Here is a 26,636-nt window from a genome sequence, read left to right on the forward strand (position 1 = left end):
TGAGGACAAAGGAAAATAATTTATGGTTCTAGTTCCCGGGTAAAAGAGTTGTACTTGCTTGACTAAGATTGAGCAGAAGTTTTAATAGTTGAATGAATAGCATTTCTTTGACAAAGTCTAATGGTTATTACTTTATTGTATAGGTTGGGTAACACCAGTGGTGTATGAAAATAATTGGTGATTTCTAAAACGATAATCTGTTTATGGTACGCTGAACAATGGGATATAGTTGTGACTATTAGGATGATGGATTGAATAAACATTGGTTATAAGTATGAAGTTGTTAAACAATAGGTTTATATTTTAAAAACATCAATGCAACAGGTTGCGATGATTACATTAATAGAAAGGGGTTATAGGGTTATATTAGAAGGTGTAGTGAACTTAATGAAACGTGGTATTATATATATCCAGGATTGATGGCATTATGTTAAGGGAATGCCTTGGAAAAAATATAATATCTTACTTACACGGAGTATGTGATTGTATTGGCTAATGAATGAAATATGATATTTACAGGGGCAAAAGGAACAATGGAAGGGGAGACATATTTTCCTATGGTGTTGGTAAAATAATTGATAATGGATCATTTGAGATGAGATCACATGGAGTAGATTTAGGGGTTCAATAATCATTGTGAGATTAGTTATGAGGAATTAGATTGATACAAACGATTATTGATGAGTTAGGACTGGGGATATCTGTATCATGTTTTGTGTGTACTTACCATCTTTAGATTACTGATGGTAATTGAAGGTTAACAAAATGTATAACCAGGAGAAAGAGATTATCTTATCTCATTGGAATGTTGCCCAGGGCTAGGGGGAGTATTTAGGTCGTAAAAGGGAGCTACCAAATTAAGTGGGGCCTGGCTATTTTTGGTTGTTGTTTTTCAATTGGGTTTTTCAAATAAAAAACAACACACCTAGTATGATGTTTCTAAAGGGGGTTGTTATGTTGAATTTAGGGGTTTTTCAACAGTTCATAGGTGATGGGTCTTAAAGGAGCACACACAGTGAATTTTATGGAGTTTTTCGTTTTTTGACTGAGTTTGGAGTGTGCATGATTTCTTGTGGGACTTGGATGTCATGAGGACTTGGTGTTTACTATGCTGTGGGATGGTTTATTTTATCAAGTTGAGGGTAATTTATAATACTGTGAAAAGTGTGAAGAAGATTACAATTAGGTAATAATAGGATTTGAACCATAAAATAACAGAAGAGGAAGAGAGCTTTCCCTGAATGAGGGATACCTGTTGCTAGTCAATTGTACTAATCTTGGATTACTTTTACGGGATAGAAGTAAGTTGAGATATTATCAAATGTTGTCATTTAAATTTCATTTTTATTATGCTTTAATAAACAACAAGTTGGTATTTGAAACTAAATTAATGCAATGAGTTGCAGTAATCAGAGGAAGGCACAATCTAATGCGAAACAGCTATTGCCTAGATCATTGATTTAGTAATAAGATCAGGAAGATAGTAATAATAGGAAGCTGGATAGGAGAATTTAAGATAGGGACTAGCTGTCCAGAAATAGATGAAGAAGGATGAGTTAAGGAATAAATGCAGAGACGAAATACAGAAAGTGTTGTGAAGTGTTCTTCTATACTTGAAGTACCAAAACCGTTAAACAAGAAACAAATGATGAGCTTTTTGGGAATGATAGACTACTGTAGAGCTTGGGTACACCATTATGTACTGCATACTGGTAAATTAAGTGATCTTATCTATGGGAAGGCAATGGCAGCCCATGGTAAAATCATTTGGAACTCTGAGGAGGAGGAACAATTTATGAAGATAAAAAAGTTGCTCACTTCCCAAACAGTCTTAGCTTTTCCTACATATAACAGGGATTTTACCCAAATGGTAGAGAGTAAAGAGGGATATATGACATTAGTCGTGATTTAAAGATGGTGATGAGGGAGTTTTTTTAGTGGACTATTAGATATAACTGGGTTAATCACGAACATAGAGTTTTTTAATTCTTTGTTGCTAGGCGGAGCGCTTAGTTGGGTTATTTCAGTGTGTGGGTGAAGTGAAAGGGGACCTAAGGTCGAATTGCTCTCTTACTTAAGTCCTATGGCTGTCCTACGTTATCAGTGAATGAAAGCAGAAGGGAGCCTTTTGCTTCTCTCCTCAAACAGAGAGGAAAAATCTGCCAGGGTTGAGCAGAGTTCAGGCTAAAACCTTTGTCTCTCCTTTGCTATCTTCTTGATTGTTACAGCATGAAGGGGGGTTTGTGTTAGGTTTGAAAGATTTAAGTATGAACCTGTCATGTCCAACCATCAGTCTTCAGGTCAAGCCCGGGAGAGCCGGGGTAGAACAGAGTTTGAACTAAACATGAGTGTTTTTACAAGATAAGGGATTGATTGATTGGATTACTATTGATTCTGAACTGAATGAAAGTCGAATTTAGCCGCCATAAAAGACAAAGGAAGTGGGAGGAGCAATAAAGAAGCAAGGGACAGTCTCAAAAATAAATAAGGGATGGCAATTGGATGATAAATTACCAATATTACCTAAGTGATTGTTTAGGTAGGTGGTAATATTGACACATGAGCAAAACCATGTGTCAAGAGGGGGGAAGAGTGTAGTGGTAGGATTAAAAAATAAATATACGAAGGAGAGGACAAAATACTTTAAAAAAAATTTTTTTTAGATACAGTCTAGAAAGAGAATACTGATGTGAATGGTATGATTAGAGAGGGGTTAAGGAAAACACACAGGAGAGCAGGAAGAAATGGGGTACAAGGTCTACCGATAGTATTAATGACGATCAGGAGAACTCCAGATGAAGAAGGGTTATTGCCATTGGAGAAGGGATTTGGTAGACCATATAGAATGCCCGAGTTAGGAGGACCGTAGCAGGCAGAAATAGACATTAAGAGCACCCTAGCAGAAAATGTGAGAAGGTAGTTATTAACCACACCGGTATGTCAGAGGTTTTGTGCCCCACAGGTGAACTAAAGGAGAAGGTGACCCACTCTATCTAACCAGGTGACTGGTGAGCATCCAGTCCCTAAAGAAGAAAGACTGGAAGCAGGCCTGTTGGGAAGGGCCCTATCAGGTTATATTGGTCACTGCCTTTGCCATTAGAATAGCAGAAAGAGCAACCTGGGTCCACGTTACCCACTGCAAAAAGGTAAGAACACATACAAGCACCACTGAACACATGCAGAGTTAGAGAGAAGAACTGGACCGATAGGGTCTGGGGATCACCTCTGTTAACGAATATCTCCTACCCCGACCTATCATCACTGTAGTGTGTTCTCAGGGTGTGAGTATGGGGTAATACCAAGCAGAAAGACTGAGGACAGGAGAGGGTTGGCGGTTTTTGGGAATAGGGGTGACTTGAGCTGCATCATAGTCTCGGCAATGGTCTTGATATGTCAAGATCCACCACCAATTACGCTATGCCCTTACCATTGTTAAGAAGTAAAAGAGAAGAGAAGCGACCCGACATACTGACCGTCAAGGACTAGTGGCCTACAAAATGGGAGTCAGAGAAGGGCAGACTGTAGGATTCAAAATAAAGGTTAGGGACGTAGCCAACGGGTGGGGTACATGTCAATAAACAACTTGGGATTATAAAATCCCATTATATTCGTGTTCGGCCCCCACGGCGGATTGTTCCTAGACTCAAGTGTTTAAACACACTTGGGGACGGGGGTATGAGACCGGGCGGGACTGAACATCCAGATGGGGGGTAAAGAGAAACAAAGACATCACCAATTATCAATTGGAGATAGTAGTAATGTGATTGACTTAAGTTCAGAAGCACAGGAGAGAATTCTGAACCTTACAGCCCCTTTAACCGATGGGTGGTAGGCGTGTGCCAGTAAAGGCAGTATAAGGCAGAGAATACCAAAAGGGTGGCTAGATACGTGTGCCCTGGTTCTACTGATTCAGCTAGTTAGAATTAGTCAACAGGAACCAAGGAAAGGGTTAAACAGACGTAGGAGGAGTTTTAACAAGAAGGAGAATAGCCCTATTTAGATGGATGCGAATGGGATACCAAGAGGGGTATCGGATGGATACCAAGCTATGAAAGAATTAGGGGAAGGATTTACTACCACGTTCTTTTGGTGGGTGACAATAAACAAAATTGTGGATTGGATTAATTATATCTATTACGACCAACAACGATTTATTGGCCAGACTAGGGATGCAGTAAAAGGTCTCTCTGAACAATTATCCGCCATCTCACTCATGACTTAGGAAAATAGGTTGGCTCTAGATCAGGCAGAAAGGGGCGGTGTCTATAGAATGATAAGCCATTGTTGCACATTTATCCCTAACAACACCACACCGGATGGGACGGTCACCAGAGCTCTTGCAGAATTAACTGCTCTAAGTGAAGAATGAGCGGAGAACTCAGAAATTAGTACATCGAGGATAGGGTGGTTTGATGAAATGTTTGGTAAATAGAAAACCATAGCAGCCACCATCTTAGGGGCGGTCAGCGTTTGTATGGGTATTCTTGTATTATGTGGTTGTTGTTTTGTTCCCTGTGTCCGAGGATTGGTGAGTAAGGCGTTGGTGAATGCAGTATCTCACCAAATGATGAGAGATGGAGCGACTCCGGACTCTGACCAGGAGAGTGGGAAATACGATCCTCCAGGCTTGGGGGATAACGAGGACTTTGACCCTGAAACGTTTATTGGTTCTGACGTATGAAGGTCATAGGGAAAATCTTAAAAAGAAGACCTATGATTGGAAGTAGATAAATATAACTAATCTCTGAGATTAATCATGCTTGTAAATACATTTGTCCTGAGTGTGAAAACATTTAGTCAAAGGGGTGGATTGATAGATTAATTTGTATTTTAAGAATAATGACTAAAGGATTTCACCCCAAATACAGTATAAATGTGTGAACGGTGTTAGAGTTATAATGTAGTGTCAACCTACTAACAGAGGGGGCACCCACCTGAGCGACCCATACACCAAAGAGAAGTCCCCATCTGTTTTATGGACCTGCTGTGAATTACCTAAATGCAGCCAAAACAGAAAATAAATGCGGTCAGAGACCTACTTGAGCAGCACCGCACAGCAGGTCCATAAAGGACCCCTGGCAGGGTTGGTCCTACAAAGCCAGAGCCTCCTGATGGGAGAGCATAATATAATAATATACAATTAAATTCTCAAAGCTGCTAATGAGAACCTTGACGACCTTGTACCTAGCCGGTGGGGATTCCGGTGGGGTACCCCCACCCAGGTAGTGGCAGTGTTGAAAACACTGACTGCAGTAACCCATGGGGAGGGGGTCACACTCGGACAATCAGAGAGGGGGCTAATCATTGTGGCCCAGGTTGCTCAAAATTATCAAAGGTCTGACTGCAAGGAGAGGCTTGGGAAAAATGGTTACAACGGGGGACCAGAGTGTTTGTGTCTCAGGTGAAGAGGGTGGATCTGACCTCCATCACCTAGGACTTGACATAGATTAAATAGATTAATCAAATACATTTTTGCTCAATCTTGCATGCTTTCTCAAACAGCTGTAACTGTATATGCATTTGTATATGCATTCGTAAATCAGGTCCTTTCTTGAGTTGGGCTCTGGGATGTAACACCCCCTTGAGTGTGTTAGAGTATGTGCGTGTGTGTTTATCCCACATCTGTTGCAAGGGGGTAAGGATGTTAGGGAGAATATAGGATGAAACACAATAATTGTTTGCTAAAATAATAATTGCTTGTCAAAATGTAATGTAATACAATGGCAATCCGGGTTATAGGTTAAGATCCTACGCATGAACTGCTGACATTATTACGCATATTCATTGATAATGATGGAAAATGAGATATGCAAGATATTTGAATAGATACAGTGGGGAGAACAAGTCTTTGATACACTGACGATTTTGCAGGTTTTCCTACTTACAAAGCATGTAGAGGTCTGTAATTTTTATCATAGGTACACTTCAACTGTGAGAGACGGAATCTAAAACAAAAATCCAGAAATCACATTGTATGATTTTTAAGTAATTAATTTGCATATTATTGCATGACATAAGTATTTGATACATCAGAAAAGCAGAACTTAATATTTGGTACAGAAACCTTTCTTTGCAATTACAGAGATCATACGTTTCCTGTAGGTCTTGACCAGGTTTGCACACACTGCAGCAGGAATATTGGCCCACTCCTCCATACAGACCTTCTCCAGATCCTTCAGGTTTCGGGGCTGTCGCTGGGCAATACGGACTTTCAGCTCCCTCCAAAGATTTTCTATTGGGTTCAGGTTTGGAGACTGGCTAGGCCACTCCAGGACCTTGAGATGCTTCTTACGGAGCCACTCCTTAGTTGCCCTGGCTGTGTGTTTCGGGTCGTTGTCATGCTGGAAGACCCAGCCACGACCCATCTTCAATGCTCTTACTGAGGGAAAGAGGTTGTTGGCCAAGATCTCGCGATACATGGCCCCATCCATCATCCCCTCAATACGGTGCAGTCGTCCTGTCCCCTTTGCAGAAAAGCATCCCCAAAGAATGATGTTTCCACCTCCATGCTTCACGGTTGGGATGGTGTTCTTGGGGTTGTACTCATCCTTCTTCTTCCTCCAAACACGGCGAGTGGAGTTTAGACCAAAAAGCTCTATTTTTGTCTCATCAGACCACATGACCTTCTCCCATTCCTCCTCTGGATCATCCAAATGGTCATTGGAAAACTTCAGATGGGCCTGGACATGCGCTGGCTTGAGCAGGGGGACCTTGCGGGCGCTGCAGGATTTTAATCCATGACGGCGTAGTGTGTTACTAATGGTTTTCTTTGAGACTGTGGTCCCAGCTCTCTTCAGGTCATTGACCAGGTCCTGCCGTGTAGTTCTGGGCTGATCCCTCACCTTCCTCATGATCATTGATGCCCCACGAGGTGAGATCTTGCATGGAGCCCCAGACCGAGGGTGATTGACCGTCATCTTGAACTACTTCCATTTTCTAATAATTGCGCCAACAGTTGTTGCCTTCTCACCAAGCTGCTTGCCTATTGTCCTGTAGCCCATCCCAGCCTTGTGCAGGTCTACAATTTTATCCCTGATGTCCTTACACAGCTCTCTGGTCTTGGCCATTGTGGAGAGGTTGGAGTCTGTTTGATTGAGTGTGTGGACAGGTGTCTTTTATACAGGTAACGAGTTCAAACAGATGCAGTTAATACAGGTAATGAGTGGAGAACAGGAGGGCTTCTTAAAGAAAAACTAACAGGTCTGTGAGAGATGGAGTTCTTGCTGGTTGGTAGGTGATCAAATACTTATGTCATGCAATAAAATGCAAATTAATTACTTAAAAATCATACAATGTGATTTTCTGGATTTTTGTTTTAGATTCCGTCTCTCACAGTTGAAGTGTACCTATGATAAAAATTACAGACCTCTACATGCTTTGTAAGTAGGAAAACCTGCAAAATCGGCAGTGTATCAAATACTTGTTCTCCCCACTGTATATATTTTTAAATAGCTATATACAGTGGGGGGAAAAAGTATTTAGTCAGCCACCAATTGTGCAAGTTCTCCCACTTAAAAAGATGAGAGAGGCCTGTAATTTTCATCATAGGTACACGTCAACTATGACAGACAAAATGAGAAAAAAAAATCCAGAAAATCACATTGTAGGATTTTTAATGAATTTATTTGCAAATTATGGTGGAAAATAAGTATTTGGTCAATAACAAAAGTTTCTCAATACTTTGTTATATACCCTTTGTTGGCAATGACACAGGTCAAACGTTTTCTGTAAGTCTTCACAAGGTTTTCACACACTGTTGCTGGTGTTTTGGCCCATTGCTCCATGCAGATCTCCTCTAGAGCAGTGATGTTTTGGGGCTGTCGCTGGGCAACACGGACTTTCAACTCCCTCCAAAGATTTTCTATGGGGTTGAGATCTGGAGACTGACTAGGCCACTCCAGGTCCTTGAAATGCTTCTTACGAAGCCACTCCTTCGTTGCCCGGGTGGTGTGTTTGGGATCATTGTCATGCTGAAAGACCCAGCCACGTTTCATCTTCAATGCCCTTGCTGATGGAAGGAGGTTTTCACTCAAAATCTCACGATACATGGCCCCATTCATTCTTTCCTTTACACGGATCAGTCGTCCTGGTCCCTTTGCAGAAAAACAGCCCCAAAGCATGATGTTTCCACCCCCATGCTTCACAGTAGGTATGGTGTTCTATGGATGCAACTCAGCATTCTTTGTCCTCCAAACACGACGAGTTGAGTTTTTACCAAAAAGTTCTATTTTGGTTTCATCTGACCATATGACATTCTCCCAATCGTCTTCTGGATCATCCAAATAAACTCTAGCAAACTTCAGACGGGCTGGACATGTACTGGCTTAAGCAGGGGGACACGTCTGGCACTGCAGGATTTGAGTCCCTGGCGGCGTAGTGTGTTACTGATGGTAGGCTTTGTTACTTTGGTCCCAGCTCTCTGCAGGTCATTCACTAGGTCCCCCCGTGTGGTTCTGGGATTTTTGCTCACCGTTCTTGTGATCATTTTGACCCCATGGGGTGAGATCTTGCGTGGAGCCCCAGATCGAGGGAGATTATCAGTGGTCTTGTATGTCTTCCATTTCCTAATAATTGCTCCCACAGTTGATTTCTTCAAACCAAGCTGCTTACCTATTGCAGATTCAGTCTTCCCAGCCTGGTGCAGGTCTACAATTTTGTTTCTGGTGTCCTTTGACAGCTCTTTGGTCTTGGCCATAGTGGAGTTTGGAGTGTGACTGTTTGAGGTTGTGGACAGGTGTCTTTTATACTGATAACAAGTTCAAACAGGTGCCATTAATACAGGTAACGAGTGGAGGACAGAGGAGCCTCTTAAAGAAGAAGTTACAGGTCTGTGAGAGCCAGAAATCTTGCTTGTTTGTAGGTGACCAAATACTTATTTTCCACCATAATTTGCAAATAAATTCATAAAAAATCCTACAATGTGATTTTCTGGAATTTTTTTCTCTCAATTTGTCTGTCATAGTTGATGTGTACCTATGATGAAAATTACAGGCCTCTCTCATCTTTTTAAGTGGGAGAACTTGCACAATTGGTGGCTGACTAAATACTTTTTTCCCCCACTGTATATATGGGATGGAGACAATTACATTGATGGAAGTTACAATCTATCTGCAATATTAAAGCTGATCTATGCCCCCCCCCCCCCCCCCCCCCCCCCCCAAAAAAAAAGAAACCACTACTAAAGGACACCAATAAGAAGTAGAGACCTGCTTGGTCCAAGAAACACAAGCAATGGACATTAGACTGGTGGAAATTTGTCCTTTGGTCTGGAGTCCAAATTTGAGATTTTTGGTTCAAACCGCTGTGTCTTTGTGAGACGCGGTGTGGGTGAACGGATGATCTCCGCATGTGTAGTTTCTACCGTAAAAGATGGAGGAGGAGGTGTTATGGTGTGGGGGTGCTTTGCTGGTGACACTGTCTGTGATTTATTTAGAATTCAAGGCACACTTAACCAGCATGGCTACCACTGCATTCTGCAGCAATACGCCATCCCATCTGGTTTGGGCTTAGTGGGACTATTGTTTTGTTTTTCAACAGGACAATGACCCAACACATCTCCAGGCTGTGTAAGGGCTATTTTACCAAGAAGGAGAGTGATGGAGTGCTGCATCAGATGACCTGGCCTCCACAATCACCCGACCTCAACCCAATTGAGATGGCTTGGGATGAGTTGGACGGTAGAGTGAAGGAAAAGCAGCCAACAAGTGCTCAGCATATGTGGGAACTCCTTCAAGACTGTTGGAAAAGCATTCCAGGTGAAGCTGGTTGAGAGAATGCCAAGAGTGTGCAAAGCTGTCATCAAGGCAAAGGGTGGCTATTTGAAGAATCTGAAATATAACATGTATTTTGATTTGTTTAACACTTTTTTGGTTACTACATGATTCCATGTGTCATTTCATGGTTTTGATGTCTTCACTATTATTCTACAATGTAAACAATTGTAAAAATAAAGAAAAACCCTTAAATGAGTAGGTGTGTCCAAACTTTTGACTGGTAGTGTATATATACAGTGGGGAAAAAAAGTATTTAGTCAGCCACCAATTGTGCAAGTTCTCCCACTTAAAAAGATGAGAGAGGTCTGTAATTTTCATCATAGGTACACGTCAACTATGACAGACAAATTGAGGAAAAAAAATCCAGAAAATCACATTGTAGGATTTTTAATGAATTTATTTGCAAATTATGGTGGAAAATAAGTATTTGGTCAATAACAAAAGTTTCTCAATACTTTGTTATATACCCTTTGTTGGCAATGACACAGGTCAAACGTTTTCTGTAAGTCTTCACAAGGTTTTCACACACTGTTGCTGGTATTTTGGCCCATTCCTCCATGCAGATCTCCTCTAGAGCAGTGATGTTTTGGGGCTGTCGCTGGGCAACACAGACTTTCAACTCCCTCCAAAGATTTTCTATGGGGTTGAGATCTGGAGACTGGCTAGGCCACTCCAGGACGTTGAAATGCTTTTTACGAAGCCACTCCTTCGTTGCCCAGGCGGTGTGTTTGGGATCATTGTCATGCTGAAAGACCCAGCCACGTTTCATCTTCAATGCCCTTGCTGATGGAAGGAGGTTTTCACTCAAAATCTCACGATACATGGCCCCATTCATTCTTTCCTTTACACAGATTAGTCGTCCTGGTCCCTTTGCAGAAAAACAGCCCCAAAGCATGATGTTTCCACCCCCATGCTTCACAGTAGGTATGGTGTTCTTTGGATGCAACTCAGCATTCTTTGTCCTCCAAACACGACGAGTTGAGTTTTTACCAAAAAGTTATATTTTGGTTTCATCTGACATTCTCCCAATCCTCTTCTGGATCATCCAAATGCACTCTAGCAAACTTCAGACGGGCCTGGACATGTACTGGCTTAAGCAGGGGGACACGTCTGGCACTGCAGTATTTGTGTCCCTGGCGGCGTAGTGTGTTACTGATGGTAGGCTTTGTCACTTTGGTCCCAGCTCTCTGCAGGTCATTCACTAGGTCCCCCCGTGTGGTTCTGGGATTTTTGCTCACCATTCTTGTGATCATTTTGACCCCACGGGGTGAGATCTTGCGTGGAGCCCCAGATCGAGGGAGATTATCAGTGGTCTTGTATGTCTTCCATTTCCTAATAATTGCTCCCACAGTTGATTTCTTCAAACCAAGCTGCTTACCTATTGCAGATTCAGTCTTCCCAGCCTGGTGCAGGTCTACAATTTTGTTTCTGGTGTCCTTTGACAGCTCTTTGGTCTTGGCCATAGTGGAGTTTGGAGAGTGACTGTTTGAGGTTGTGGACAGGTGTCTTTTATACTGATAACAAGTTCAAACAGGTGCCATTAATACAGGTAACGAGTGGAGGACAGAGGAGCCTCTTAAAGAAGAAGTTACAGGTCTGTGAGAGCCAGAAATCTTGCTTGTTTGTAGGTGACCAAATACTTATTTTCCACCATAATTTGCAAATAAATTCATTAAAAATCCTATAATGTGATTTTCTGGATTTTTTTTTTTCAATTTGTCTGTCATAGTTGACGTGTACCTATGATGAAAATTACAGGCCTCTCTCATCTTTTTAAGTGGGAGAACTTGCACAATTGGTGGCTGACTAAATACTTTTTTTCCCCACTGTATATATATTATTTTTTTTGCTGCCTCTTGGGCCCCCCACGGGCCTGGGCCAAGGGCTTCAGCCCTGGTAAACCCCTGCATTAATCCGGCCCTGCCTTCAGGACATCTACACCAGGCAGTGTCTGAGGAATGCCCAAAAGATCGTCAAGGTCTCCAGTCACCCGAGCCACGGACTGTTTACTCTGTTACCATCTGGCAAGCGGTATCGGAGCATCGGGTCTCAGACCAACAGGCTCCGAGACAGCTTCTACCACCAGGCCGCTGAACAGCTAACCCTAGCTGTCTCCCTGCATAGACCTGCACCTTAGAGACTATTTGCACCCTAGAGACTATCTGCACCTTAGAGAGTATTTGCACTGATTACCCACACATCCAACCCTTACACACAAACGTACACACAAACACAAACACCCATAAACACACACAGACTCAGAACTCTCACACACAGGCATACATACACACACACAGTCAACGCTGCTGTTGGATTACATACTATTTATTCTACCTCTTGATCAAGACACTACCCACTTTATATGTGTACTTTATATGTGTAAATACAGTGTAAATACAGTCCTTTATTACTATGCATACTACCTCTATTACTTGTACTACTTTTTTACTCTTTTTATTGTTACTACTCTAGAAGGAGCTAGCACACCAGCATTTCGCTGCACCTTTTATACCTGCTGTAAACTGTGTATGTGACGAATAAACTCTGATTTTATTTGAAATAGGGTGCCATTTGGAATGCTATGTTCTATACTCAATGCTGTGTGTAAAATATACTAGGAGACAACATGTTTTTTTATATTTTAGCCCAGAGTAAAAACATGCAGATCAGGATGTTTGGTAAATGGACCCAGCGTCAGCCTTGTTGTTTCATCACGTTGTTTGAGCAGTATGGTGTTTCCTTTGAAACATTCATAGGGGTTTAAACCACACTGCTCACTGATCATGTATGCAGATTTAAGCTCTGGTAGCAGTTGATCAGGCGTAAATATTACTACACTGTACTCGATGCTGAGGCTAAGGAGAGTTAGTGTTGGGGGCCTCAAAAAATTTCAGGAGCTAACTTAACATACCACATCCCTAAGGAACTAGTTGAAAAGAGATTGTTTTTAATTATTTCATTACAAATTGAGCTCCTTTGAAGAAGGACCTGGAACTAATACCATGTGTGTTATGGTGGCATTTTTCCTATTTTGTTGCCTTACAACCTGGAATTAAAATTGATTTTTGGGGGGTTTGTATCATTTCATTTACACAAAATGCCTACCACTTTGAAGATGCAAAATATTTTTTGGGGTGAAACAAACAAGAAATAAGACAAAAAAACTGAAAACTTGAGCGTGCATAACTATTCACCCCGCCAAAGTCAATACTTTGTAGAGCCACCTTTTGCAGCAATTACAGCTGCAAGTCTCTTGGGGTATGTCTCTATAAACTTGGCACATCTAGCCACTGGGATTTTTGCCCATTCTTCAAGACAAAACTGCTCCAGCTCCTTCAAGTTGGATGGGTTCCGCTGGTGTACAGCAATCTTTAAGTCATGCCTGTCACGGAATCAGCCGAGGCTGCTCCTCCTCCTTGCTCGGGCAGCTTTCGTCGTTCGTCGTCCCCGGAGTACTAGCTGCCACCGATCTATGTTTCGGTGTTTGACTTGTTTTGTCCTGATTGTGTACACCTGTTCCCCATTATGTTGTATTGTTTCCCCTATTTAACCCTCTGTCGTGCATTGTGTGTTGTGTGTTATTGTATTCGTCTTCGGCAGTGTTAGTGTGCAGGTTGTTTTCCTCCTTGTATGGAGATGGTTTTCTTCTCTGGTTACTTTCAAGTAAAGTACGTTTCCAGTAAGCTCTGTGTCCTGCGTTTGACTTCGCCTACCGCATTTCACTGTCGCCTTCTGACAGAGCCACAGATTCTCAATTGGATTGAGGTCTGGGCTTTGACTAGGCCATTCCAAGAAATGTTTCCCCTTAAACCACTCAAGTGTTGCTTTAGCAGTATGCTTAGGGTCATTGTCCTGCTGGAAGGTGAACCTCCGTGCCAGTCTCAAATCTCTGGAAGACTGAAACAGGTTTTCCTCAAGAATGTCCCTGTATTTAAAGGCATCCATCATTCCTTCAATTATGACCAGTCTCTGCCAATGAAAAACATGGGGGGGATGGTGTTCTCGTGGGGATGAGAGGTGTTGGGTTTGCGACAGACATAGCGTTTTCCTTGATGGCCAAAAACCTCAATTTTAGTCTCATCTGACCAGAGTACCTTCTTCCATATGTTTGGGGAGTCTCCCACATGCCTTTTGGCGAACACCAAACTTGTTTGCTTATTTTTTTCTTCAAGCAATGACTTTTTTCTGGCCACTCTTCCATAAAGCCCAGCTCTTTGGAGTGTACGGCTTAAAGTGGTCCTATGGACAGATACTCCAATCTCCGCTGTGGAGCTTTGCAGCTCCTTCAGGGTTATCTTTGGTCAGTTTGTTGCCCCTCTGATTAATGCCCTCCTTGCCTGGTCCGTGAGTTTTGGTGGGCGGCCCTTTCTTGGCAGGTTTGTTGTGGTGCCATATTCTTTGCATTTTTTAATAATGGATTTAAATGGTGCTCCGTGGGATGTACAAAGTTTCGGATATTTTTTCAGAACCCAACCCTTATCTGTACTTCTCCACAACTTTGTCCTTGACCTGTTTGGAGAGCTCCTTGGTCTTCATGGTGCCGCTTGCTTGATGGTGCCCCTCGCTTAGTGGTGTTGCAGACTCTGGGGCCTTTCAGAACAGGTGTATATATACTGAGATCATGTAACAGATCATGTGACGCTTAGATTGCACACAGGTGTACTTAATTGAACTAATTATGTGACGTCTGACGGTAATTGGTTGCACCAGATGTTATTTAGGGGCTTCATAGGAAATGGGGTGAATACATATGCACGCACCACTTTTCCGTTATTTATTTTTTTGAATGATTTGAAACAAGTTATTTTTTTCGTTTCATTTCACCAATTTAGACTATTTTGTGTATGTCCATTACATGAAATCCAAATAAAAATCGATTTAAACTACAGGTTGTAATGCAACAAAATAGGAAAAATGCCAAGGGCGATTAATACTTTTGCAAGGCACTGTATATCTCCAAATCAATATATCATTAACAATACTTCTATGTACTTCTTCTGGGCATTGTGGATAGAACATAGACATATCTCTATCTGCCTGATGAGATCTCCTTCTTCAGACAGGATTGGAAAGAAGTGAACTTCTTCTTATCATCCACACTAAACACCTGAGAGAGAGAGAAAGACACAGACAGACATAGAAAGAGAGAAAGAGAGAGAGAGAATAATGTAAATGGAAAATGTAACATAATGGCCATTATTTGCCACTAGGTAGCGGCAAACCTTCACAACAATTGAAGCAGGATTTAGAAGTGGAAGTGAGACAGTGCACTAACATGATGGTCAAGATGTCAGAAAAGTGATTAAATTGGCCATGAACTAATGTAAAACAAATATATCACATGAAAACATGAAAACCATGTTTGTTTCTATGCATTAGCTGGTGGCTGTTAAAATAAATAATTGACATACCTTATAAGATATGTCTTGGTAATACAGTGCATTCGGAAAGTATTCAGACCCCTTGACTTTTTCCACATTTTGTTAAGTTATAGCCTTATTCTAAAATGTATTAAATAAAAGCATTTCCTCATCAATCTATACACAATACCCCATGATGACAAAACAGGTTTTTAGAAATCTTAGCACATTTATTCAAAATAAAAAACAGAAATACCTTATTTACTTAAGTATTCAGACCCTTTGCTATGAGACTTGAAATTGAGCTCAGGTGCATCCTGTTTCCATTGATCATTCTTGAGATGTTTCTACAACTTGATGGGAGTCCACCTGTGGTAAATTCAATTCATTGGACATGATTTGGAAAGGCGTACACAGCTGTCTATATAAGGTCCCACAGTTGACAGTATATGTCAGAGCAAAAACCAAGCCATGAGGTCGAACGAATTGTCCGTAGAGCTCCGAGACAGGATTGTGTCAAGGCACAGATCTGGGGAAGGGTACCAGCATTGAAGGTCACCAAAAACACAGTGGCCTCGCCTCCATCATTCTTAAATGGAAGAAGTTTGGAACCACCAAGACTCTTCCTAGAACTGGCCGCCCGGCCAAACTGAGCAATCGGGGGAGAAGGGCCTTGGTCAGGGAGGTGAACAAGAACCCGATGGTCACACTGACAGAGCTCCAGAGTTCCTCTGTGGAGATGGGAGAACCTTCCAGAAGGACCACCCTCTCTGCAGCACTCCACCAATCAGGTCTTATGGTAGAGTGGCCAGATGGAAGCCACCATTCAGTAAAAGGCACATGACAGCCCGCTTGGAGTTTGCCAAAAGGCACCTAAAGACTCTCAAACCATGAGAAACAAGATTCTCTGGTCTGATGAAACCAAGATTGAACTATTTTGCCTGAATGCCAAGCGTCACGTCTGGAGGAAACCTGGCACCATCCCCACGGTGAAGCATGGTGGTGGCAGCATCATGCTGTGGGGATGTTTTTCAGCAGCAGGGACTGGGAGACTAGTCAGGATCGAGGGAAAGATGAACGGCGCAAAGTACAGAGATCTTTGATGAAAACCTGCTCCAGAGCACTCAGGACAGACTGGGGCAAAGGTTCACCTTCCAACAGGACAACGACACTAAGCACACAGCCAAGACAACGCAGGATTGGCTTTGGGAAAAGTCTCTAAATGTCCTTGAGTGGCCAGCCAGAGCCCGGACTTGAACCCAATCTAACATTTCTGGAGAGACCTTCAAAATAGCTGTGCAGCGACGCTTCCCATCCAACCTGACAGAGCTTGAGAGGATCTGCAGAGAAGAATGGGAGAAACTCCCCAAATACAGGTGTGCCAAGCTTGTAGCGTCATACCGAAGATGACTCTATGCTGTAATCACTGCCAAAGACGCTTCAACAAAGTCCTGAGTAAAGGGTCTGAATACTTATGTAAATGTGATATTTCCGTTTTTTTTATATATAAATACACATTTGAAACATTTCTAAAAACCTGTTTACGCTTTGTCATTATGGGGTATTGTGTGTAGAATGAGGAGGAGAAAAAAAACTATTTAATCAATTTTAGAATAAGCTGTAACGTAACAAAATGTGGAAAAAGTCAACGGGTCTGAATACTTTCCGAATGCACTGTATAAAACATAGCTCGATGATAAACTTGCTTTGCTCTGTTCATACAGCTTCTGTGAACATTTATCGACTTGTCCCCCTTCCCATTACATATGAATGTCTATGCCTCATGATGACCATGCCTTTATCAGCTATCCTGTCCTGACAGCCTCCACACAGCTATACTCCACACAGTTCAGTTGCCTTGGGAGATTACACATTACAGAGATATGTAGATAACATTGGGTATATCTGTCAAAATCAGGCTTCTGCCTGCACTACCGTGGAGACCTCTGCAGAGGGTTTCTGGGCTGCTGGGTGGGTTAATTCCACCTCAATCCAACATGGCCTCATTCTCAGGCTGGTGCCTAGCCGAACTTGGCTAGACGAACTGAACGAGTGTGCTTGCATACTCCCTTAAAAGACCTTCGCTTGAAAAATGAGAAAAAAGCGGCAATAGTAAATTTGAGATGGTGTAGCCAGAATTAGACAGAATTAATCTAAGAAATCAGTCATTCATTTTGACGTTTTAGTCATGCAATTTTACATCTAAGATGTTTGGTGCGGTATTTCTCAATGAAAAAATGTGCATGAAAATGAGTCGTCTCTCGTTGAATGACAACAAAGACTTTAATGAAGAATCCCTACTGTTGACCAATCACCAACGAAAGGGCGTAGACTTCGGCTACCGACTTCGGCTTGACTCAATATTTTTTTTGGGTGTGCCCTAACAGCCGAAAAAACATTTACCAAAGTCCAAAACGAACAAAAACGTCACAAAATGTAGTCATAATATATGCACAAACCTTTCCGAACTGTTTCGGCTGGGAAGCATGGGGACGCCTTTACCCTCCCTCCCTTGGCACTACTTTTGATGGGTGCCCATAGGGTCAAAAGTAGTGCACTAAGGAATAGTGTGCCATTTGAGACGCAGAAGTGTATAGGTGGTGTGTTAATAGTGTATAAAGTGTTGTTATTTCCTGTCCATGAATTTCAGTAGTCAAACAAATCAAATTAAGAGTGGAACTAACCTTGGCCAATGGAACGATTGGATATAGCAAAATCCTCCAGGTTGTTCAGAAATTGGAAGAATGATCTGAACTCAAAGGTGATTCCCTACAAGATTTAAAAAGTCAAATCAAGTCAAATCAAACAGTCAAATCAATTCAAATCGATTCATTATAAAAGCAGATTTAACAGTAGCATAATCTCTCCTAACTCAAATAAATGAAAACTGAAAAAGATTCACCATAATATTTAAAAGTTAAAAGAATAGTAAAATCCGAAAGGCTCAAACAGCATGTGAGAAATTATACAGGAATGAATGACACATAAAGCAAACGACTGGATGTCCCAACCCTGAAACAAAAAGGGGGCCAGCCAGATTATGCAACAGCACTTCACATGACACATCATCTACTCCACTTAAAACAGAGGGAAGCCTTTAGTGTCTGCGGGACCTTGAAGACATCAAACAGATAACAGATCCAAAGGTAGGAAAATGACTTAGCCAAACAGACAGAGTATACATTGTAGGGTTTTCTCCCCCTGGTATGAGCTGTCAACACAGCGGGGGATTGTAGTTTTGGGGAAAAGGTCACTGCGTTTGCAGACTTTTCTAAAGCAGATTAACCTAACACTTACATAAACAAAAACAAAAGGGGACTGAATCCCAAACATTTTAGGTCTGGCAGATGAGTCAAACAAAGGCCCTATTGATGTCCACTCAACCATCCCACTGCTACTAGCGGCTCCTATAGCACCATCCCTCCGGGGCCCCTCCAACACGCTGAACCTAACAAATGAAGTAATTAGTAATTTGTGGCGCTTTGCTGATTTAACAAGGCAAGCTCCATAAAATAACTCTTAGCCTAATGATGAGACCCACTTGATAATCAATGGCAATCTAACAACAGTCTACTCAGAGTTGGGGCAGAGAGGATTTGTTGAATTGGTAAAAATCACAAATATGTTTTGTACATAACATATATTTGACACAGTAAAAGCAAGATATAAGTTGGAGTTTTTGTCAATTTCTCCACTTACCTGTAAAGATCATCGAAGCCCAACTCTGCCTTTCCCTTCTTCCCAAAGAAATGAACCAGCAGTGTTGTGTTGGTCATATTTTCATCAACATTTTGGGAGGGAAAACAAATATGTGATTCAGTCTGACTTTCATTCCTCATAAAGAAATTGACCACTTATGGCTGACCACTTATCCACGAGGACCACTGATCCACAAGGACTCAGCCACGCAAAAAATATTTCACTCACACAAACATGCTTGTACGTAGAAACATGCAGGCAAGTGCCACATATATAGCTCATGAACATGAAGGCACCCCATCGTTTCAATATCACACATATTAAAAGGAAATGCTTTTATCCAACTTTTATTGTTTAATGTGTAAAAGTAGCACGATTGTCATTTTACAACTTTACTATGTACAGTGCATTCGGAAAGTATTCTGATCCCTTTACTTTTTCCAAATTTTGTTACGTTACAGCCTTATTCTAAAATGGATTAAATCGTTTTCCCCCCTCATCAATCTACACACAACACCCCATAATGACAAAGCAAAAACAGGTTTTTAGATTTTTTTGCACACGAAAAAAAAAAAAAAGCCAATATTATGTTTACATAAGTATTCAGACCCTTTACACAGTACTTTGTTGAAGCACCTTTGGCAGCGATTACAGTCACTAGTCTTCTTGGCTTGGCTTCGCTACAAGCGTGGCACACCTGTATTTGGGGAGTTTCTCCCATTCTTCTCTCCAGATCCTCTCAAGCTCTGCCAGGTTGGATGCACAGCTATTTTCAGGTCTCTCCAGAGATGTTCGATCGGGTTCAAGTCCGGGCTCTGGCTGACTCAAGGACCTTCAGAGACTTGCATCGTCTTGGCTGTGTGCTCAGGGTCGTTGTCCTGTTGGACGGTAAACCTTCGCCCCAGTCTGAGATCCTGAGCACTCTGGAGTAGGTGTTCATCAAGGATCTCTCTGTACTTTGCTCCATTCATCTTTCCCTCGATCCTGACAAGTCTCCCAGTCCCTGCCGCAGAAAAACATCCCCACAACATGATGCTGCCACCACCATGGGATGGTGCCAGGTTTCCTCCAGATGTGACGCTTGGCATTCAGGCCAAAGAGTTCAATCTTGGTTTCATCCGACCAGAGAATCTTGTTTCTCATGGTCTGAGAGTCCTTTAGGTGCCTTTTGGCAAACTCCAAGTGGGCTGTCATGTGCCTTTTACTGAGGAGTGGCTTCCATCTGGCCACTACCATAAAGGCCTGATTGGTGGAGTGCTGCAGAGATGGTTGTCCTTCTGGAAGGTTCTCCCATCTCCACAGAGGAACCTTGGAGCTCTGTCAGTGTGACCATCAGGTTCTTGTTCACCTCCCTGATCAAGGCCCTTCTCCCACGATTGCTCAGTTTGGCCGGGCGGCCAGCTCTAGGAAGAGACTTGGTGGTTCCAAACTTCTTCCATTTAAGAATGATGGTGGCCACTGTGTTCTTGGGGACCTTCAATGCTGCAAATTTTGTTTTTAACCATTCCCCAGAACCTCGACACAATCCTGTCTCTGAGCTCTACTGACAATTCCTTCGACCTAATGGCTTGGTTTTTGCTCTGACATGCACTGTCAACTGCGGGACCTTATATAGACAGGTGTGTGCCTTTCCAAATCATGTCCAATCAATTGAACATAGCATAGGTGGACTCCAATCAAGTTGTAGAAAGGATGCACCGGAGTTAAATTTAGAGTCTCATAGCAAAGGGTCTGAATACTTACGTAAATAAGATATTTCTGCTTTTTATTTAAAAATGTATTTGTCATTATGGGGTATTGTGTGTAGATTGACGAGGAAAAAATTTATGTAATCCATTTTAGAATAAGGCTGTAATGTAACAAATTGTGGAAAAAGTCAAGGGGTCTGAATACTTTCTGAATGCACTGTAAATGGTTAACTTGTGGCTTGGAAAGATCCAGCATTTCCCCTTCTCCTGACAGTTACACGTGATGTGCTAAGCTAATTCAGAGTCCCCTGGGAACATGCTCCCCCAGTAACAGTTCCTACTGGTGCAGGATATATCCAGTTCAGGACAGGAAGGTTTCAGATACGTCAATTAAAAAAATTGTGGGAAAGTGGGTTTTTTGAAGACAGTGGAGGCTACTGAGGGGAGGACGGCTCATAATAATGGTTGGAACGGAGCAAATGGAATGGCATCAAAGACAAGGAAACCATGTGTTTAATGTATTTGATACCAATCCACCAATTCCGCTGCAGCCATTACCATGAGCCCGTCCTCCCCAATTAAGGTGCCACCAACCTCCTGTGTTTGAAGAACACCGTTCTTTTTTTTTTTTTTTTTACAATAAATGAGGTTTGACCTCATCAAAAACTTGGGCCAAACACCATAGTTTATCATCAATAACAAAATAAGGTACACATCTGAAAATAAGGCTTGTGTACCTCCAGATCAGAAAAGTGAGCTTGGCTTGCCCCTTTCCTTAGAACATCCCACTTGCCCCAGGGGTCTAACTGCTGAGCCTCTTTTCTAAAGACCTGTGATGGTGGTAGAGTAGTGGAGGCAGAGCTGTTAGATGACAGAAAACATCTGGCAGATATTAGCAGGATTAGCATTAAACACACATACACAAACAGGGAAAAAGACTGACGCAAAGACAGAAGTACAAATGGACAGACGGACGGCCTGCCTGAAGGACAGACAGAACTAGAAACAGACAGACGAATGGGTAAACAGACAGACAGACAGACAGACAGACACAGTATATACAGTGGGGGAAAAAAGTATTTAGTCAGCCACCAATTGTGCATGTTCTCCCACTTAAAAAGATGAGAGAGGCCTGTAATTTTCATCATAGGTACACGTCAACTATGATAGACAAATTGAGGAAAAAATATCCAGAAAATCACATTGTAGGATTTTTAATGAATTTATTTGCAAATTATGGTGGAAAATAAGTATTTGGTCACCTACAAACAAGCAAGATTTCTGGCTCTCACAGACCTGTAACTTCTTCTTTAAGAGGCTCCTCTGTCCTCCACTCGTTACCTGTATTAATGGCACCTGTTTGAACTTGTTATCAGTATAAAAGACACCTGTCCACAACCTCAAACAGTCACACTCCAAACTCCACTATGGCCAAGACCAAAGAGCTGTCAAAGGACACCAGAAACAAAATTGTAGACCTGCACCAGGCTGGGAAGACTGAATCTGCAATAGGTAAGCAGCTTGGTTTGAATAAATCAACTGTGGGAGCAATTATTAGGAAATGGAAGACATACAAGACCACTGATAATCTCCCTTGATCTGGGGCTCCACGCAAGATCTCACCCTGTGGGGTCAAAATGATCACAAGAACGGTGAGCAAAAATCCCAGAACCACACAGGGGGACCTAGTGAATGACCTGCAGAGAGCTGGGACCAAAGTAACAAAGCCTACCATCAGTAACACACTACGCCGCCAGGGACTCAAATCCTGCAGTGCTAGATGTGTCCCCCTGCTTAAGCCAGTACATGTCCAGGTCCGTCTGAAGTTTGCTAGAGTGCATTTGGATGATCCAGAAGAGGATTGGGAGAATGTCATATGGTCAGATGAAACCAAAATATAACTTTTTGGTAAAAACTCAACTCCTCATGTTTGGAGGACAAAGAATGCTGAGTTGCATCCAAAGAACAACATACCTACTGTGAAGCATGGGGGTGGAAACATCATGCTTTGGGGCTGTTTTTCTGCAAAGGGACCAGGACGACTGATCCGTGTAAAGGAAAGAATGAATGGGGCCATGTATCGTGAGATTTTGAGTGAAAACCTCCTTCCATCAGCAAGGGCATTGAAGATGAAATGTGGCTGGGTCTTTCAGCATGACAATGATCCCAAAGACACCGCCCGGGCAACGAAGGAGTGGCTTCGTAAGAAGCAATTCAAGGTCCTGGAGTGGCCTAGCCAGTCTCCAGATCTCAACCCCATAGAAAATCTTTGGAGGGAGTTGAAAGTCCGTGTTGCCCAGCGACAGCCCCAAAACATCACTGCTCTAGAGGAGATCTGCATGGAGGAATGGGCCAAAATACCAGCAACAGTGTGTGAAAACCTTGTGAAAACTTACAGAAAACGTTTGACCTGTGTCATTGCCAACAAAGGGTATACAACAAAGTATTGAGAAACTTTGTTATTGACCAAATACTTATTTTCCACCATAATTTGCAAATAAATTCATAAAAAATCCTACAATGTGATTTACTGGATTTTTTTTCTCATTTTGTCTGTCATAGTTGACGTGTACCTATGATGAAAATTACAGGCCTCTCTCATCTTTTTAAGTGGGAGAACATGCACAATTGGTGGCTGACTAAATACTTTTTTTCCCCACTGTATACTCTAAAATAGCAAACTAATTTGAACTACTGAACATTTTCCTTGCAGTGACAACAGTTAAATAACTCTCTGACAATAACTCTCTGACATCCAACCACCCAGCCAGGCAGTCATAGACAGGTGTGCTGAGAAGTCCTCACTATAGGTATGACAACCACATATCTGGGAAGTCTGTGAAAGACTGAAAAACTCCCCCATCCATGAAGCTGCGAGCTCTGCTCTGCACTGGAGCATGCAGGCTTCTGGCGAGGAATTCAGCCAAGACAGCTGCATATGTCCGAGACTCACAGGGTGTGAAGGGTTGAATGAGGATTCATGCCAGGTTTACAGTGTAACTGAATCCACCCAATACATCACCATTTGATACATAACTGTGAGCTGAATGCAGGTTACAGTGTACCTTTCATCCACACTTGTGAAATGGGATCAGATTGTGATTAAATAAACTTTTTGGAATGATATCTCTTTGTTTATTGTTTTGGAACTACTGGCCCACCCTACTGTACCCCAGAGGGGGATGCAGGTTACACCCTACAAATGGGAAAATGTTGCCACTTGTATAATCATGGGCAATTGAAACCATTCAATACATTTCGAGCATACAAGGATTCTTTCAAACGCTGCATCCCAAAGTCTCTGTGGAAGTCGAAGTATCATTTTCCTCCCATGTTATTGTTATGTCTGGACTAGACTGATATCAAATAAACAAGGCTGCTTCTCACCAGTGTGACAAACTCTCATCCAGTAAGGTCATGCAACAGCAAATGCCTTTACTTTTACATTCCTTTTGATATCATAATTTACACTGGCTGACACTACCAATGTATTGCAACAGGACTTCTACTGATAGTAATACTAGTTATATGAATGATAACATAATGTTTAGTCATACTGTTTCACCATTCTCAGGTTTTATCTCTAGGAATTTCCTTGCAAAGGGTGTCATGGAAACAAAGATTCACAGGGAAACTGTTTTCCATCTACTTCAGAGGGCCAACTTCTTTCTCCACCCACAAGGTGAGCAAAACTGTTTTTTTTCTCATCCTTTTTGGCCTGGTTCTCAATGCCTCTCATGTCTCGACATTGCCTTGCTCAAAGGCAACACCAAGAGCAGCCAACCAGTGAGGGCCAGATCCTCTAACATGTTCTCAAGTGTGTCTTCCTTTATTTCATAATCTTTATTTATCTTAATCTTTTTCTTTTTTTAACTTCCATGCCTGCCGAAGGAATGAGAGAGTTGAGACAGCTGATAAAACACATATCTTCCTCTGCGCTTCATGAGTGAGAGATTTATGACTTGATCCCACAGCTAATTACGGACCAGTCTTTAATGTACTGCCGCTCTATCCCAATCTCGGCCCATGAAAAGAGCCTGATATGCTTGTAATTAGAATAAACTGGCTGGGGAAAGCCCAACCGCAGGTTTCAAGACATGTCTGTTATGTAGAGTTTGACATTTTTTTACTTTTTAACCTTTTGCTGGAAGGATATGTTGAGTGATGCAGAACAAATCAAAACAAAAAAGACACACCTTAACCCAGCATCTTTTCAAACAACCATCTCAAAAGCACTGGGTTTTCTTTCTGCTAGCTGCAGCAGCACCCTTGTCTATATACAGTATGTGTTTGTGTTCAGACATTCATTCTAGCAGTGCTAGCTCTATAGCTCTCGCTGACTGGCACGGCAATCAGCATGGTCAAGCCCAGCACAAAAGGTAACCGGAGCCCGAATACCACTTTTCAAGAAACAGTCCAAAAAAAACATGGGGGTCCATAAGGAATGCTGTAATTTTTCAGAAAAGGGCCTTTTGAAGAGGGATCTCTGGGCCCATAGAGCCCATAGCTCAGACAACCACTGACAGACAGCAGACCAGTACAGAAATCAAAATATTTGTAATTGTGAAACAAACAAGAAATATGACGAAAAAACATTAAACTTGAGCGTGCATAACTATTCAACCCCCCAAAGTCAATACTTTGTAGAGACAACTTTTGCAGCAATTACAGCTGCAAGTCTTTTGGTGTATGTCTCTATAAGCTTGGCACATCTAGCCACTGGGATTTTTGCCCATTCTTCAAGGCAAAACTGCTCCAGCTCCTCCAAGTTGGATGTGTTCCGCTGGTGTACAGCAATCTTTAAGTCATACCACAGATTCTCAATTGGATTGAGATCTGGGCTTTGACTAGGCCATTCCAAGACATTTAAATGTTTCCCCTTAAACCTTTAGCTTTAGCAGTTTGCTTAGGGTCATTGTCCTGCTGGAAGGTCCCAGTCTCAAATCTCTGGAAGACTGAAACAGGTTTCCATCAAGAATTTCCCTGTATTTAGCGGCATCCATCATTCCTTCAATTCTGACCAGTTTCCCAGTCTCTGCCAATGAAAAACATCCCCACAGCATGATGCTGCCACAACCATGCTTCACTGTGGGGATGGTGTTCTCGGAGTGATGAGAGGTGTTGGGTTTGTGCCAGACATAGTGTTTTCCTTGATGGCCAAAAAGTTCAATTTTAGTCTCATCTGACCAGAGTACCTTCTTCCATATGTTTGGGGAGTCTCCCACATGACTTTTGGCGAACACCAAACGTGTTTGCTTATTTTCTTCTTTAAGCAATGGCTTTTTTTCTGGCCACTCTTCCATAAAGCCCAGCTCTGTGGAGTGTACGGCTTAAAGTGGTCCTACGGACAGATAATCCAATCTCTGCTGTGGAGCTTTGCAGCTCCTTCAGGGTTATCTTTGGTATTTTTGTTGCATCTCTGATTAATGCCCTCCTTGCCTGGTCCGTGAGTTTTGGTGGGCGGCCCTCTCTTGGCAGGTGGTGGTGCCATATTCGTTAATTTTTTTTAAATAATGGATTTAATGGTGCTCCATGGGATGTTCAAAGTTTCGGTTTTGCACCAGATCTAATTGGTTGCACCAGATCTTATTTAGGGGCTTCGTAGCAAAGGGGGTGAATACATATGCACGCACCACTTTCCCGTTATTTATTATTTTAAAATTTTTTAAACAAGTAATTTTTTTCATTTCACTTCACCAATGTTGACTATTTTGTGTAAGTCCATTACATGAAATCCAAATAAAATCAATTTAAATTACAGGTTGTAATGCAACAAAATAAGAAAAACGCCAAGGGGGATGAATACTTTTGCAAGGCACTGTATCTTTGACATGCTATATAATTTGACCACATCAATGCATTTGTTACGATAATAGTCCATATAAAGTACAGTCATTTGTTAAATTAGGGGTAAGTGTGAAAATGAAACCATTGTTGAAATACTATAAAAGACTGAAATAATGAAATTTCGAATGAGAGATGGCTGATCTTGCTCTGTTGGAAGATTTGGCACACGCTGCATTTCGCAGAGAGCGCGTTTTTAGAGACAGGTGGGACTTCTTCTGCAGACAGCAGATTGGCTCATCAGATATCGTTTCCCAAAACCAATCTTATAG

The 26,636-nt window shown here is 42.0% G+C and overlaps 1 pseudogene across 1 annotated transcript in view; it reads right to left on the reverse strand.

The window, feature by feature from the left end:
* Positions 1-16,982: 16,982 nt before the first annotated feature.
* The window catches only part of LOC311107653 (calcium uptake protein 3, mitochondrial-like), a 46,281-nt pseudogene continuing 36,627 nt past the window's right edge, over positions 16,983-26,636 (reverse strand). Inside the window, exons 7-11 of the transcript in view lie at positions 21,258-21,402; positions 18,833-18,927; positions 18,103-18,145; positions 17,818-17,902; positions 16,983-16,990 (exon numbers count right to left, since the gene is read on the reverse strand). The product of the transcript in view is annotated as a calcium uptake protein 3, mitochondrial-like (transcript). The remainder of the gene's footprint in view (positions 16,991-17,817; positions 17,903-18,102; positions 18,146-18,832; positions 18,928-21,257; positions 21,403-26,636) is intronic.

The sequence above is a fragment of the Coregonus lavaretus genome (assembly GCF_964263955.1).
Source record: "Coregonus lavaretus genome assembly, chromosome: 32".
In the NCBI taxonomy this organism is placed as follows: Eukaryota; Metazoa; Chordata; class Actinopteri; order Salmoniformes; family Salmonidae; genus Coregonus; species Coregonus lavaretus.